The sequence below is a fragment of the Oenanthe melanoleuca genome, chromosome 28 (genome assembly GCF_029582105.1).
Source record: "Oenanthe melanoleuca isolate GR-GAL-2019-014 chromosome 28, OMel1.0, whole genome shotgun sequence".
Classification (NCBI taxonomy): Eukaryota; Metazoa; Chordata; class Aves; order Passeriformes; family Muscicapidae; genus Oenanthe; species Oenanthe melanoleuca.
Genome location: NC_079361.1, coordinates 2278728 through 2295983, shown reverse-complemented (window position 1 = coordinate 2295983; position 17256 = coordinate 2278728). Strand labels below are relative to the sequence as shown.

The window sequence follows — 17256 nt, the reverse complement described above, 5'->3', positions numbered from 1 at the left end:
AGCCCGTGCCCAGCCCTGGGGACACCAAGGGATGCTGACACAGCACACAACAACACTTGGAGGGAATTTTTTGGGGGTGGGGGAGCCTTTTTCCCCCAGTTTCTTGTGAAACTTCCTGCTTAATAAACTATTTTAGGAGAGTTTCTGCTGTCACTTCAAAATCAAAAGGTTAAAAACATCCAGATTTTTGGCAGTGCCATTTCTGCTTTCTCAGCCTCACTGCTGAGCCTCCAAACAATATTATGATGTCTTTTGTTTATTTCCCTTCTCTCCTTCCTCAACTTTGTGCAAGTTAAGAGGAAAAAGGAAAAATTAGAAACTGAAGGACACGGGACCTGTTCAAAAGAAATTCAAGGGGAGTGTGAAGTTATAGCATTTACCTGTTTATTCCTTCAGACACTGACAAAATTCCCACCAAATATTAAAATTCTCCAAAACCCAGGTTTTTAAAGGTTTTTTTCCCAATACTCCATACTCCCATCAGCAATTTACAACTACTCCCCTAACTTTCCCAAAACCCTAGAGCTTGCAAATCATTTTTCTCACATCTGGGAGAAAAAGTAGATACAGAACCCACACAGTCACAGCTACCAGATGAATCCAACAAGCCAGAAATGAAGGAAATTAAATCAATATTTATTCCTGTGTCCCCCAGGCCCCTCAGCACCCCCATCCTGCAGCTCTGCTATATAAAGGCAGCACCTGCCTCTCCCCATCACTGCTCTTCTGGGCTTTAGCCAAAACCTCCACGTGAGGAGATTCCAAGTGCTGTGGAATCAGCAAATAATTCTCCCAGTAAATGAAGGGAACAGCTCCTTGCCTGCTCCAGCCCCCAAATTATTTGCAATTAAATGCAAAACTGCTGGATTTGGGATGCTCAGGTAGAGATGCTTGGCAGGAGAGGATGGCACTTTTACCACATCTACTTCCCTAACTTTTCCAAAAGTGTTTTTTGTCTGTCCCTTGTGCCCAGGGTTTGAAACTTTCCAGGATTTTCTGAGTGTAAAATGTAGCATGGTGAGGTTACAGAAAAGAAAAAACTCTCTTGAGTTGACAAAGATATTTTAATCATCTATTAATGGTTCTGGCAGGGTCAGCTCTTGGCATTCTAAGTCTACAAAAGGTTTCCTTTTAAGTGTAGCTATAACCAGAAAAGAACATCAGGAAAGATGGAGTTGGATTTGATGATCCTGCCAGCCCAGAATATTCCATGGTTCTGTGATTCAAACTACCACCAACTCATCTTTGCTGATACATTTTGAATTCTGCTTTCCCTCAGTGACCAGAAGAGAGCAGAGAGATGTGGGCAGGGTAGAAGGTGAATTGTTTGCTGCCAAGACAAATCCCCAGGGTGATTCTCAGGTTTGCTGCACAGGGCAGTGATGACAGCCACACCAGACACAAAGACTCCCAGGAAATCTGCAGATGGCACTTCCAGACAAGGCAGACAGACAGAGAAGTCCTGCACTGCCAAGCCACATGTACAGGACTTGTTATTATTTTATTTATCAGTGCAACATCCTGGAGAAAGGATCATTCACTTCTCATTAAAGCCATCCTGTGCTTCCTGAGAATTGGATTCAGATCTGTGTGTGCCATCTGCTCTGCTTAATTTGTGTGATGGAAAGCTGACAGCACACACAGAATTCCTGTGCTCCCAGAGAGCAGCACAAGGTGCTGCAGAGCTCTGCTCTGCCCTGGCACCTGAGCCAAGGCTCCAGAGATGGAGAGAGCAGCAGCTGCCAAGGAGGAGAGGAAATGTGGCTCCCAAAGTCCTGCTCTCTCCTCTTCACCTGGTTTTTATTTATTAGGAACAGGTCACATAAATCAGAGGTGGGGCTGGCATGGCCTTGGCTCTCATGGGGTATTTCAGTTTTGTGTTTCCATTGCTTTGGGTTGGACTGGACCTTAAAGCTCATCCCATTGCACCCCTGCCATGGCAGGGACACCCCCAGCAGTCCAGGGTGCCCCAAGCCCAATGTCCAGCCTGGCCTTGGTCATTCCTGGGATCCAGGGGCTGTTCCTGTCTCAGACTCATCAATTCCAGGGTCAGGAGCTCCCCTGAGCTCTGCCACATCTCTAAAGCAAACAGCCAAGAAAGGACTCCCTGCTTATCACCCTCTACAACTCCCTGAATGTTGTTCTCAGGTGGGTTTGGTCTCTTTTCACCAGGCAGCACTGACAGAACCAGAGGACACAGTCCCAAGCTGTGCCAGGGGAGATACAGGCTGGACATTAGGAAAAAGTTTTTCACAGAAAGAGTGATAAAGTACTGGAATCATCTGCCTGGGTGGAGTCATCACCCCTGGATGTGTTTATAAACACACTGGATGTGGCACTGGGTGCCATGGTCTAGTTGAGGTGTTAGGGCTGGGTTGGACTTGATCTTGAAGGTCTCTTCCAACCTGGGCATTCTGTGCAATTCTGTGAAATTCTGTGCTCTCCTCCCAGCCACTTCTCACCTCACAGTGTTTTGGATCATCCTCTGAGCAGAAACTCACTGGCTCAGAACCAGCTCTCCTGATTCCCACAGAGCAGAGTTTTGCTTCTTCCTCTTAGACCTGGCCTAAGACACAGGGGTTTGTCCCACATGCAGCTCTCTCACAGAAGGGACTGACAGGAGCCATTAAAAGGTGTCTCATGGCCTCTGACAGCCATGTTAATTAATAGTTAATTAATAATCACCAAAGCTGCTGGTGGGTCACACAGAGGATCAGCAGCATCCACAGGTGATATTCTCAGTTCCAGGGTCCCTTGCTGGGTGAAGTAGAGCACAATAAGTCAGTTATTGTGGAGAAATGAGCAGATGGACCTGACTATGGAAAAGCAATAAAATCATGGTGAGAATCCCAGAATGGTTTAGGTAGGAAGAGACCTTAAAGCTCTTCTTGTTCCAATCCCCTTCCACTATCCCAGGCTGCTCCAAGCCCTGTCCAGCCTGGCCTTGGGCACTGCCAGGGATACAGAGCCAGCCACAGCTGCTCTGGGCACCTGTGCCAGAGCCTCACTGCCCTCACAGACAGAAATTCCTTTTTAATTTCTAATATCTAATCTAAATCTGCCCTCCTTCACCTTAAAGCCATTTCCCTTGTTCTGTCACTGCATTTTTTAATAAAAAATCCCTCTCCAGCTCTTTCATAGGCACCTTTTAGACACTAAAAAGCTGCTACAAGGTCTCCTTACAGTGGATTTATTCAACACATTGGCATTTCAGAGAGAGACAAGTTTAAAGCCCTGGTTGCTCAACGTGGCCAGTGATGTCACACGGGCCACCAGGGTCCTGGAAGGCATCACAGACATCTGGATTCCAGGTTGCATCATCACTGAATGAATCAGGCAGATATGGAGGCTGCTGCCTCTGGAAACCTTCTGTTTACACACAGCTATCTTGGTATCCAAGCAAACAGCAGGGACAGGAAAGGAAATTCAGGGGAAAAAAAAAAACCCTAATAACTTCTGGGTGCTATTTCTGGTCCTGCCACCAGCTCGCTCCATGACCTTGAACAGGATGCTTCCCTTTCCCTGGTGCTTCAATTTTCCCACTCCTAAAAAAGCCACAAATACTCCCCTAGGCAAGGTTTGTCAAGCAGTGCTCTCTGAGGGCTGTCAGAGCCTTTCAGAAACACAAGGAGGAGCAGAGCAAGCCTTGAGGGTTGATAAAAACTCATTTCATTCATGAGGCACCGCTGCCTCCATGTAAATGGCCTTGCCTTTGTTCATCTCTCCTGCCTCAAGCAGCTCCAAAACGCTGGGAAAACAGAGATAAGAGGAGCAGCTCCAAATATTTTCTATGTTGAGGTTTGAATGGGGAGTGGGGGGAAAGGAGGAGGCAGCAGGGGGAGATCACAGAGTGACTCCTTCAAGTGCTGAGGATGAGGATGGAGCAGCATCCCCTGCACCCCAAAAAAATCTGGGGAGGTGGGGCTGATGCCACCCAGGAGATGGATTTTTCCACACACTGCTTTACCAGAACCATCAACTCCTGAGACCTCAAATACAAATATTTGGGAGCTGAATGTGGAGCCCTGAAATGTGGAAGGAGCTCTGAGGCAGAGCAGGGCACAGGGAAATGTTGTTTTATCTCTGTGTGACCTGGTCCAGCAGCAGCCACCCATCCCAGGCAGCTCCCAACTCCAAATTCAAGGGGATTTATGTCCCTGCCTTCCTCAGGCCCAGAGCTGCTCCTGCTCTAATTGTGACCACAATACTTTTTGGTTTTATTCTATTTGTCTATCTGTATTCATTGTCTTTGTCCAGGTCACCACTGGACATGGACAGAACTCCCTCTCCACCTTATCTGTAATTTTTAAAAGCAGGACACATAAATCAGAGGTGAGACTGGCACAGCCTTGGTTCTCCTGGGGTATTTAGGTCTTGTATTTGTATATCTTGTAAATCTTTTTATATCTTATTTCTTTGAGGTGAAAATGTAAAACCTATGAGCTACCCTACAGCAGCAGCCAACTCAGAAAATCATGGAATATGGAATGGTTTGGATGGGAAAGGCTCTTAAAGCTCATCCCATCCCACCCCTGCCCTGGCAGGGACACCTCCCACTGTCCCAGGCTGCTCCAGCCCCAATGTCCAGCCTGGCCTGGGACACTGCCAGGGATCCAGGGGCAGCCACAGCTGCTCTGGGAATTCTGTGCCAGGGCTCCCCACCCTTCCAGGCAGGAATTTCCCCTCTACAGAATCACACAGTTCTATTAGTGCTGCTTTCAAAACATTAAAATTGTTGCTGTTCCAGTGAATCACTTGCTCATTTGAAGAAAAAAAACAGATCATGAACTATTTTATTTAATTTGTTCAAAGCTTACTAGGTTGGTCATCCTTTGATCTTATTTAAACTTTTCAAATTTCTTTATTACATCCTTTTATTTCTGCCAGGACTTTTGAAATAGAATATAATACTGGGATATAAATGAGGGAAAGGAAAATATCCTCAGAGTTTTTTGTTAGTTTTAAGAACAATCAATTATTTGACCTCTGGGATGAAGTTTTTTTATAGCTACTTATATTTAAGCTTCCCAGTAAAGCTTGATGGGTGTTATTACCTCCATGGGTAAGAAATCCACTGCCCCTGTCCTTGCCATTCATAAATGGGCTTAACAACTTCTCAAAGGGGATTTAAATGTGGGGCATAAAAATCCAACAGGAAAACGACTGCCTAGAGGTACAGGAAATGTTAAATCAGATTTTTGATGCCTGAAGAATGTATTTATAGAATAATTTCAGTTGGAAAAGACCTTTTCCAAAAAAAGACCTTTGCCCAAAAAGATCATTAAGTCCAACCATCATCACTGCCAAGTCCACCATGAAACTCCACAATTTTATTTAAAATTAAGATCTAAAGGTGGGAAAAGTTTATTTTTCCAGGTGAAGCTGCTCTAATGATGCTGGATTTTTTATTTCTGGTGTTCTTCAAATGCCAACAGCCTTGGCTCTCCAGGTAAACCCAGGCATCCTGAATTTCAAATCATCACCTGTGCAGGCTGTCAGACACTTCCTGTTGTGAAAATTGAAAATAAATCTGCAGCTAAAATCTCTACAGACACAGAAGAGAGACAAACTCAACTACAGCAAGATTTGTATTTATTGGACTTGATTTTACAGGTCTTTTCCAACCTTAAAAATTCCATGGCAGAGCTAAAAGTGTTGCATGCACCAGAATTGCAGGAAACCTGGAGGTGGATGGGATTGCCAATGGCATTTTGTGCAGGAAAATTCCCCTTCAATTAATACAGCAAATAACCTTTGTTCATCTTAATATTATCAGGAATTAATGAGGTTTAGTGCAGCCAACAGCCTCAGCTGGCACAGTCTGTGCTTCACATTTTCTTTTTGCTGAATGGATCTCAGGCTGACCAGGGGGTGAATTACCCAGGGAATCTCATCCAGCCCTATTTCCATATGCAAGTCCATGATACAGCTATGAATTTTTAATAAAAATCTCCTGGTATCTGTTATTTTGCTGAAAATAACAGGAAGGCTGCAGTATAACTAAAAACAAAACAAAACAATTTCTCATTTCCATCACTGACCTGCAAGGATCAAAATTGAAATCCAGTTTTTTCCTCATTTTTTGGTTGATTTTGTGCATTTTTTGGCATGTTTTGAAGGGAAGGCTTAAATTTAAAAATAGTTTTTTGGTTATTTTATTCAGGTTTAGTTGGCTTGGAGCTTAGATAAATGGGAAAACCAGAACAGCAATAACAAAATGCAGGAGAAATAAAAATGCTATTTAACCATCATGTTCTAGATGAGCTCTAAATGGTATTTTCTCCCCTGACTGCAGAAAAAGGAACCAGGGAATTTACATTTAATGGTTTCACTACTGAGAATTCTCAACACTCTCAAAACAGACTGAAAATAATAAAAGTAATGCAAGGAATGGCTGATTTTGATTATTTTCTAACAGTTGCAAATATCCATCTACTTCACCCACCACATTCTAGGCCACAGTTATTTTACTAAAGAAAACTTACTTAAATATTTTCCATTTCATTCAACATTTCTGGCTCAGCCTTGATGCAATAACTTGCCCTGAAAAGGCATTGGTTGTGCTTGAAGCAGGGCACAGAAAGGAAGTGTTTCATTCTTTGGAAGGAGGAACTGGTTTATTTGATGTGAATGAAAATGGATTGAGTGGCTTCTTCCTCCTCAAATATTTGTGTTAGACCCAGCCTGGCTCCTGCCTCACACACATCCTTCATTCCTGCTGCTCATGTCTCCAAAGGTTGAGACTTCCAAGGAATAACAGAAATTCCAACCAGGAAAACACCAATTTCATTTTTTCCACTGCTCAGTGTCCTGGGTTACAATGTAAAGATGTGCCCAAAGTCTGAATTCTGTCACCATCTGTCAAACCAGGAGGGGCAGTGATCCTTGTCTCTGTGGGAGATATCTCCTGTTAATGGGCAGCTGTTTAAAAAAATGTTCTTTATCTTTCCCCAGCCCATCCTCCCTCCAGGAGATATCTCCTGTTAATGGCCACTGAGTCCCAGGGCATGACTGATAAAATTCCATCATCCCACTGGGAGATGCTCCAGCCAGGGGAGGAGCCAAGCCTTTCCTACCCAGATAAAAACTGAGATTTGGAACACCAGTGCAGCCCTTAACCACTGGATTCCAGGGGACAAGAGCTACCAGGATCACTGCCAGGATTTCTACAGAAAGACCAATTCATCTGGACTGCCACCACCCTGACTAGTGGGGTGTCAGGTTGGATTCTGATTGTCAGTGATTTTTTTCTTTTGTATTATTGCATGTATTTTATTTTTCTCTTTTTTTTCCTATTAAATTGTATTTCTGACTTGGAGTCTCTCACTGGTTTTGCTTTCAAAACCATCACACCCAAAAAAAGTTCCCAAGGTAGAGGAGCACGGGAGCAGAACACGGCTCCCAACCAAGACCATGGGGTGCTCCCACCTCTGTTTTGGAACAACATTATTCCAGCTCCCTCAGATGGGAAATCAAAAGAAACTCTGGTTTTGATGGCTGAGCCAAGGAGAGCCTGTTCTGCCCAGTATTCCCACTTAGAAATTCTCTTTTCCTCAGGGATGCTGAGAGAGCAGAGCTCCCACCTCGGCTGTGAGCAGTGGGTGCAGCTCAAATCATTTGGGAGTCTGCTTGTTCAGCACCTGAACTCATTCAATCCCTGTCCATGGTGTTTGTACAGCTGCCAGTCCTGACATTCCCCCTGGGCACAGCAATTCCTGGGATCCCAACTGCTCTGAAAGCCCTGAAGATGAGCTGCTGCTCTGCCTTTGAGAGGGAGCCAGGAAATCTCAGAGAATCCTGGAATGGTTTGGGTTGGAGGGACCTCAAATCCCATCCATCCCACCCCTGCCCCGGCAGGGACACCTCCCACTGTCCCAGGCTGCTCCAGCCCCAATGTCCAGCCTGGCCTGGGACACTGCCAGGGATCCAGGGGCAGCCACAGCTGCTCTGGGCACCCTGTGCCAGGGCTCCCCACCCTCCCAGGGAACAATTCCTGCCCAATATCCCATCCAGCCCTGCCCTCTGCCAGTGGCAGCCATTCCCTGGGTCCTGTCCCTCCAGTTCCTGACAAAGAGCCCCTCTCCAGTTCCCCTGCCAGCCCCTCAGGCCCTGGAAGGACATGGGAGCAGGTTAAGATCAGACAGAGCCTTGGCTCACCCAAACCTTGACCTCAGCACCAGAACCCTCCATCCCACACTGAGGTGCCACCCCTGGAGCCTGGGACAGAGCAGGACAGTGCCTGGCACCCCCAGAGCAGCTCAGCCCCATCCCAAGGGGATGCACACCCCTGCTCACAGCCAGCCCCTCCCCACCCAGCAGCCAAGGTGAAGCTTTGGGCCATCTCTGACACACAGGACATGTCCTTGTCCCCTCCCAGGCTGCTGGGAGCTGGCACCTGAGCCAGCTCACCCTCAGTGTCCTCTCCCCTTCCCACCAGTGCTGTTAAGTGGAGGGGAATGCACATGGGAAGCAAACATGCCAAGAAACTTGAAAAGAAGCTTTCTGAAGAGACTACTCATTACACTGCTTCAAAATTTTATAAACAAGAGAAGGCACCAGACCCTGCCACTGATTAGGTTAAATTAATTTAAAACAGAAGCAAACACTGCTTGTCTACGAGCTCCAGTTACCTGGAAACACAGATAAACCCAAAACACACTTTTCAAGGGCAGCAGGCACTATAGCTGGGGTTGGGTTTTATTTTTCCAGAAACCTGGTCCTCATGGAAAAATACAAATTTGGAAATAGCTTTTATTAGCAAGTTAATAATATACTGAAATACAAATATACACTCAGTCTTTAATTAGATTTCACAGAATTAAGTCAAGTAATATATATACACACACATAACTGTTGTGTAACAGCAGTGCACTAATCTCTGCTGTTTCTTTAAAAGTAACTTTGAGGACAGAAAAGAGTCAGGAATGGATCTGTGCTGGCCCTGTAATTTGGAGTTTCCTTAAGAGCCAGATAAAATTGAAGAGCAGAAGCCACAACAGTTTAAGAGTTGCTGGCAAAATCCAAACCCCACGTGCAGGAATCTCAGACATGAACAGGGGCAAAGCATTGTTGGGAACGTCCTTCCCATACAAAAACTTGTTTTCTTTTGGGTTAATAACCTGAACAATCTCCAAGCATCAAAAGCCAGGATTAGATTCCTTCAGGGCTGAAAGTGCCCCTGTTCCTGCCCTGCTGCTCTTCAACAGAGAATCCCAGAATATTCTGAGTTGGAAGGGACCCTCAGGGATCATCAGTGCAGCCCCTGGTCCTGCCCAGACCCCCAACAATCCCATTGCTGTTTATTGCTAGGAAAAATCCAAGAGATTCCAGATTTTTAGTGTAGCACAACCCTGGCAACAAGTGGAACTCTTTATTTCTTTCCTATGAACCACCTGAACCTTGACTTCAGAAAGGTTTTGCTACAGTGATGGCAAATGTTAGCTAAGAAACAACATCTGGGTATCTGCTGAGCAGTGAGGATGCTTTCACATATGGAAGGAGGAATTAAAAGTCACACTCCAGTGCTGTCCATGTCCAGGCTGTAACAAACACATTGGTGTTACCTGGTGAAAACAAGCACAAGTTCTGGGCTTGAATTAATTGTTTACCATATTCTTATTATGTGCACTGTAGGGGTTTCCCAGGATTGTGATTGAATGGGGGAAATACAATTTCTGAAAACAGAAATATTCTGAAATAGAATCCCCCAATGGTTGGGTTGGGAAGGGACCTTAAATCCCATCCAGTGTCAGCCCTGCCATGGCAGGGACACCTCCCACTGTCCCAGGCTGCTCCAAGCTCAGTGCTTGGGCACAGGGATCCACAGCTGCTCTGGGAATTCCATCCCAGCCCCTCCCCACCCTCCAGAGAACAATTCCTGCCCAATATCCCATCCAGCCCTGCCCTCTGGCAGTAAGAAGCCATTCCCTGTGTCCTGTCCCTCCAGGCCCATGGGAGAAAACAGCACCTCCAGGAAAAATCTGGCACAAAAACATTTCAAAGGTTTCTTTCCAAGACACATCAAAAAGTTTCCATCATCAGCCTCTGGTTCTTTGTCCCCTGCAGTGTGTGGCTCTGCTGGTGCCTGCTCCCAGGACAATCCCAGGTACCTGGGTACAGCCAATCCTCCTCTGGCTGAATTGGGCTCATTTTGGAACAAGGAACTGCAAAACTTGCTGCTGCTTTTTATAGCTTGTCCTATGGCTTTTATAGCTTGTCTGACGTCAGAGAGCTATGGAAAGTGTCACTTGTTTGAGATGAATTCCAAGAGATCAGTTTAACTCACACCTGTAGCTCACCAGCCCTCCTTTGTTACTTGCTCAGACTAGACAGTCCTGCACTGGCTTTAGACCAAGCAGCCTTCTGAGATTTCAGTGTGAAGCAGGAATTGCTGCAGTATTCCATAGGGATTGGCTGCAGTATTCCATAGGGATTGGCTGCAGTATTCCATAGAGAATTGCTGCAGTATTCCATAGGGATTGGCTGCAGTATTCCATAGGGATTGGCTGCAGTATTCCATAGGGATTGCTGCAGTATTCCATAGGGATTGGCTGCAGTATTCCCTAGGGATTGCTGCAGTATTCCATAGGGGATTGCTGCAGTATTCCAAGGGGATTGCTGCAGTATTCCATAGAGAATTGCTGCAGTATTCCCTAGGGATTGGCTGCAGTATTCCATAGGGATTGCTGCAGTATTCCATAGGGAATTGCGGCAGTATTCCATAGGGATTGGCTGCAGTATTCCATTGGGATTGGCTGCAGTATTCCATAGGGATTGCTGCAGTATTCCATAGGGATTGGCTGCAGTATTCCAGAGGGATTGCTGCAGTATTCCAGAGGGATTGGCTGCAGTATTCCATAGAGAATTGCTGCAGTATTCCATAGGGATTGGCTGCAGTATTCCATGGGGATTGGCTGCAGTATTCCATAGGGATTGGCTGCAGTATTCCAAGGGGATTGCTGCAGTATTCCATAGGGATTGCTGCAGTATTCCATAGGGATTGCTGCAGTATTCCAGAGGGATTGCTGCAGTATTCCGTGGGGATTGGCTGCAGTATTCCCTAGGGATTGCTGCAGTATTCCATGGGGATTGCTGCAGTATTCCATAGGGATTGCTGCAGTATTCCATGGGGATTGCTGCAGTATTCCATAGGGATTGCTGCAGTATTCCATAGGGATTGGCTGCAGTATTCCAGAGGGATTGCTGCAGTATTCCATAGGGATTGGCTGCAGTATTCCCTAGGGATTGCTGCAGTATTCCATAGGGGATTGCTGCAGTATTCCATAGGGATTGCTGCAGTATTCCATAGGGGATTGCTGCAGTATTCCATAGGGATTGGCTGCAGTATTCCAGAGGGATTGCTGCAGTATTCCATAGGGGATTGGCTGCAGTATTCCATAGGGATTGGCTGCAGTATTCCATAGAGAATTGCTGCAGTATTCCCTAGGGATTGGCTGCAGTATTCCATAGGGATTGGCTGCAGTATTCCACAGGGATTGCTGCAGTATTCCATAGGGATTGGCTGCAGTATTCCATAGGGATTGGCTGCAGTATTCCATAGGGATTGGCTGCAGTATTCCACAGGGATTGCTGCAGTATTCCATAGGAATTGCTGCAGTATTCCATAGGGATTGGCTGCAGTATTCCATAGGGATTGGCTGCAGTATTCCCTAGGGATTGGCTGCAGTATTCCACAGGGATTGCTGCAGTATTCCATAGAGAATTGCTGCAGTATTCCATGGGGATTGGCTGCAGTATTCCATAGGGATTGGCTGCAGTATTCCATGGGAACTGCTGCAGTATTCCATAGGGATTGGCTGCAGTATTCCACAGGGAATTGCTGCAGTATTCCATAGAGAATTGCTGCAGTATTCCATAGGGATTGGCTGCAGTATTCCATAGGGAATTGCTGCAGTATTCCATAGGGATTGGCTGCAGTATTCCATAGGGATTGCTGCAGTATTCCAGAGGGATTGCTGCAGTATTCCAGAGGGATTGCTGCAGTATTCCATAGGGGATTGCTGCAGTATTCCATAGAGAATTGCTGCAGTATTCCATAGGGATTGGCTGCAGTATTCCATAGGGATTGCTGCAGTATTCCATAGGGATTGGCTGCAGTATTCCATTGGGATTGGTTGCAGTATTCCATAGGGATTGGCTGCAGTATTCCATTGGGATTGGCTGCAGTATTCCATGGGGAATGGCTGCAGTATTCCATAGGGATTGGCTGCAGTATTCCATAGGGATTGGCTGCAGTATTCCAGAGGGATTGCTGCAGTATTCCAGAGGGATTGCTGCAGTATTCCATAGGGATTGGCTGCAGTATTCCAGAGGGATTGCTGCAGTATTCCATAGGGGTGAGGGGCAGCACAGCAGCTGGTCCCAGCCAGCACAGCAGGAACTGCTGCCAGCACAGCCCAGGGTGTTGCTATTTATTTACACTGCACCACTCATGAGCGTGGTGGTGCCCCACAAAGTGAAGCAGAACAAGAACAAACACAAACTGGGGCTGTTTGGAGAAGAGATGACTTTGTCTCAGATTTTACAGCATCAGTGGAGTCAGATCTCCAGAAGATCCCACCATGGGGTGAACCCTGGGATGAACTGGGGATTTGTACTTTGGGAGGCAGAAGAGGAGGAGGAAAAGGAGGAAGAAGATAAGGAAGAGGAGGAAGAGGTTCCAGGTTGTCCCAGCTCAGCACAACACAGGCAGCATTGCCCTGACCAGAACTGGTGTAACTGGGGAGCAACAACCACGAAAATCTGAGCTCTGCTCCTGCTCTCCACAGAAAATGGAGAAGGATTTTGGACAAGGGCCTGGAGGGACAGGACACAGGGAATGGCTTCAAACTACCAGGAGGCAGGGTTAGATGGGATATTGGGCAGGAATTGTTCCCTAGGAGGGTGGGGAGGGGCTGGGATGGAATTCCCAGAGCAGCTGTGGCTGCCCCTGGATCCCTGGCAGTGCCCAAGCACTGAGCTTGGAGCAGCCTGGGACAGTGGAAGGAGCCCCTGCCCATGGCAGGGGTGGCACTGGATGGGCTTCAAGGACCTTTCCAGCCCAAACCATTCCAGGATTCTGTGATCTCCAGTCACTCCTCAGTCACACAGGGTGGCCCAAAATTAAACTCCCAGCAGCTCTTCAACCACTCCATGACTGTGTCCAGTGCACATTTCAGCAGTACAGGGACATCAGCAATTGCTTCCCCAGCACTGCACTGCTCCAGTGAGGAGGAGGAAGGAGCTGGGGATTTTTTTGTGGGAATTTAAGGTTCATAAAGCTGCTGGTGACTGGCACAGATTCCAGGACTAAACAAGACCCCAAATAGAAGATGGAAACTATCTAGAGACAGGCAATTCTCCCTGGAAAGGCAAAGATGTAGATGTCCTAGAAATGCAGTTTGGGAACATGGATTTGAATATTCTGCACTTGGAGAACAGCACTGGTGGATTTTTGGTGAGGACAGCAATAAGACAAACTGTAAGGAACTCTGCAGGAATGGGAGATAAAGGCTTCCAACAGCTCCACACTGCAACAGCTCCCACTGTCCCAAAGAAAGAGAATTGACTGTGACAGAACTGGAATTAACTGAGTGAGATCGTTTATCCAGGCAATAAATTCATGTAGGCACCATTTGTGGCCTGGAGAACGAGGGGGTGCTTTGTGCTGGGCAGCTCAGCTCACCCCAGTGACCTTTCTGTCTCTGCTCTGGATGGACAGGGGCCCTGAGACCCCAAACCCCACCTCATCCCATCCTGCCCTAAACCCACCTCATCCCACTAAACCCAAACCTCATCCCACCATCCCCAAACCCCACCTCATCCCATCCTGCCCTAAACCCACCTCATCCCACCATGCCCTAAATTCACCTCATCCCACCAAACCCAAACCTCATCCCACCATCCCCAGTTCCACCTCATCCCACCATCCCCACCACAGGCTGGGTCATTTGGGGAAGATTTTAACCCTTTTGAACTATAAACTGGGAGAGGGGTTGAGTGGGGGGGGAAATGCCTTTACTGCTCATTCTGAAACCCCTCTGAGGAGTTTTGGGGACCCCTCTGAGAGGTTTTGGGGAATCCTCTGAGAGGTTTTGGGGACCCTTCTGAGGAGTTTTGAGGACCCCCCTGATGAGTTTTGAGGAATCCTCTGAGAGGTTTTGGGGACTCCTCTGAGGGATTTTGGGGATTCCTCTGAGGGGTTTTGGGACCCCTCTTGAGTGATTTTGGGGACCCCTCTGAAGAGTTTTGAGGCCCCTCTGAAGGATTTTGGGGACCCCTCTGAGTGATTCTGGGAACCCCTCTGAGGGATTTTGGGAACTCCTCTGAGGGATTTTGGGGATTCCTCTGAGAGGTTTTGGGGACTCCTCTGAGGGATTTTGGGGATTCCTCTGAGAGGTTTTGGGGACCCCTCTGAGCGGTTCTGTGGAGCACCCAAAGCTCCCAGATCCCCGTGGCGAACGAGGAAGAGGCCGGGGCGGGGAGGAAGGCGCGGCTGGCGGGAGGACGCGGGGGGAGGAGGAGGAGGATGCGATGTTTGGGGCGCCGTTGCCATGGTGACGCGGTCCCCTCCCGTTGCCGGGAGACGCGGGCGGCGTTTCCCAAACCAAACATCCCCATCCCCGCCCGCCGAAGATGTCAGCGGCTATTTGGGTATTTGCAGGAGCCCTTCCAGGGGAAGGACAAATAACGCCTTTGCCATGGGAACCGCGAGGGGGGGGCCCCGCGGGCGCCGCCGCCGCTGCTTTGTTTCGCTTGGGGTTTATTTTATTGAATTGTCATTTCAGAATAAACGGATTAGCTCGTCAAAGCAGATGCTCGGCAGAGAAATCTTTTTGTTCGGTTGGGGTTTTTGAAAATAATAATATTGAGGAATTAAGCTTTTTTTGGAGCTGGGGGTAAACTACTCAAGTCCCTCAGCAAGTTCTCTTTCAACTTATTTCGTTTTTTTGGTTTTTTTCCCCACCTATTTGTAGATCCCTCCAAACAGAATGGTTTGGATTGGAAGGACCTTAAAGCCCATCCAGTGCCACCCCCTCCAAATTTTCCAGCAGAATTTAGATCTCTTTCAAGCAAGGTTGAGTTTACTTAAAGCAGTTTTGCTTTTCTTGGTGGTGGCTGTGAATGCAGGGAAGGCAGCCTGGCTGGGAAATCAGCTTTTGGAAGAGGGGTGTGTGGTTTTGGAGTGTCCTCTGATTTGATAAGAGGAGAAATTAATCACAAGGATGTTTTCTTCTAGTGCCACGAACATGGAAAGCTAATTTAAATTCTCCACATCGATTTTTTTTACATTAGAATTTGAGGTAATTAATCATAAGCCAAAATGTGGAGACACTTGGAGGATTTTAAGGGAGAGCTTGCTCTGGGGAAATAAAGAACAGGGCTGGTGGAAGCATCATTGTCCTGGGTGCTGTGGTCTGATCTAACACATAAAAGTTCTGCTGTGCTTGCTGATCACCAGTGAGACACAGACTGCAGCCACAGGTTCCCAGAATTTGTCTCTCCAGATTTTCAGTCTAAGCTTAGGCAGGGGCATCCCTTCAGCTCACCTTGGCAGTGAGAAGAAAAGCTCAGCACTGGGGATTTCCAGCTGTGGGTGCTTTCAGAGCTTCCTTTGGTGGTTCTCCAGGTGTTTTACCACTGATCACAGAATCACTAAATTGGGAAAGACCTCCAGGGTAAAGCCCAGCCTTTGATGGAATGCACAGTCCCCCAGGGTGCTCTGTCACTTCTTGTGTCATAAAAAGCTGGAATCACTCATCCACTGGATGAAAAATAAAAGTCAAAATCCTGAGCACATTTTAAATAAAATCTTCCAAAATTTTGGTTCTTTGTTTAAGGATATTTTTCCCTCAGCTATTGCTGACCCAGCCCTCAAACTACTCCTTGGTCTTTCAGCATTTATCTCCCTCTCAGAGGAACTGCCCTGCACGAGAAGAGGAAACCCAGAAAAATTGTTTTGCTGGAGTTCAGAGCAGCATTCAACAGAGAGCAGCTACTTATGGATGTCAGGCAAGAGCAACTTAAAAATGACAACTGGAAATGAAGAAGTGATGATTTGAAGCCTCTCCCTGACAAAGGGACAACACAGACAGCACCTGCAGCTCTCTGAGGTGATCTGAGAGCATTTACACTCATTAATGAAAAAGTCAATCAAACCAAGCTCATTCAACCCTTGCCCATCCCATCATTGCTTTAAGGCCACCTTCAGCACTGCAGCCCCCAAACTGTGTGAAAATGGTGAAAAGATGTTTTGGCACTGGGACATTTGGCCAAGTGAAGGACTTCAAAGAGAATTCACAAGAGCAGAATGTGACCAACCTCCAGCCAGCTCTGGTCTCACCCACAGCCCAGCCTGTAAAACTCCCTGCCAGACCCCCTTGCTCCTTACAGCAGAATTCCTACAGGGATATCTCTGCTGGCACTGACCCAAGAGCCATCAGCTCCTCTCAGAGTGTAAAACAGACCAGCTGCCCTCAAAGACCCACTATATTTATTCTAAATTCAGTCCAAGATGCTTCTCACTTCATTCCTTTCTCCTAAGTGCCCTTTTCCCTGTTTTAATATGCTAAAAATTACTGCTGGGATGAGGGAAACACATTAAAATTGAGAGTTCACACCTCTCAAGTGTGGATGGCAGAGGAGGTTTTAGGATTCCAGTTGCTGGAGTCCTGTAACTCCCACAAGTGCCTGACAAGGAAAAGGGTTTCCAGCTTTCCAACTTTCACTGAAAAAAAAAAAAAAAAAAAAAAGTCAAGAGAAGAACACGATTTCAGAAAATCACTATTTAAACTGTCAGCCTTCCTTATTTTTATCTCCTAGTGGGTTTTAACCCAACCTTATACTTTGGGGAATTTCTGGTCTCATGGGGGAAGGAGTTTATTTGCACTCATAGAGGAGCTCAAACCCCCCCCCTCTTTTTTTTTTTTTTTTTTTTTTTTTCAAAAGTTTCTTTTTACTTTTGCTTTTCAGAAGATGAAATGAACTTCTTGCAGGAAGGAGAGCAATGCAAAGAGTGTTAAGTGGGACTGCAGGAGTTATTTCCAGTCTCTACAGCATTTACTGAGCAGTATATTGAAGAGACCAGGAAATGCTAATGATCTCCAGACTGCCAGAGATACCATCCTAAATAGAAGGAAAAAATCTCTTTGAGAGGATTTTTTTTTTTTTTTTTGCCTATTCCATCTCCAGAAAAACCACATAAAACTTTAACACCTCCCTTTGGCTAAAGCTCTCCAAGTTACACTTGAAAAAAAA

At 46.6% G+C, this 17256-nt stretch overlaps 1 protein-coding gene across 6 annotated transcripts in view; it reads right to left on the bottom strand.

Moving 5' to 3' along the window:
• The window catches only part of LOC130264502 (DNA-binding protein RFX2-like), a 70578-nt gene that overhangs the window by 33429 nt on the left and 19893 nt on the right, over nt 1-17256 (bottom strand). The gene's annotated exons all lie outside the window — the stretch shown is intronic.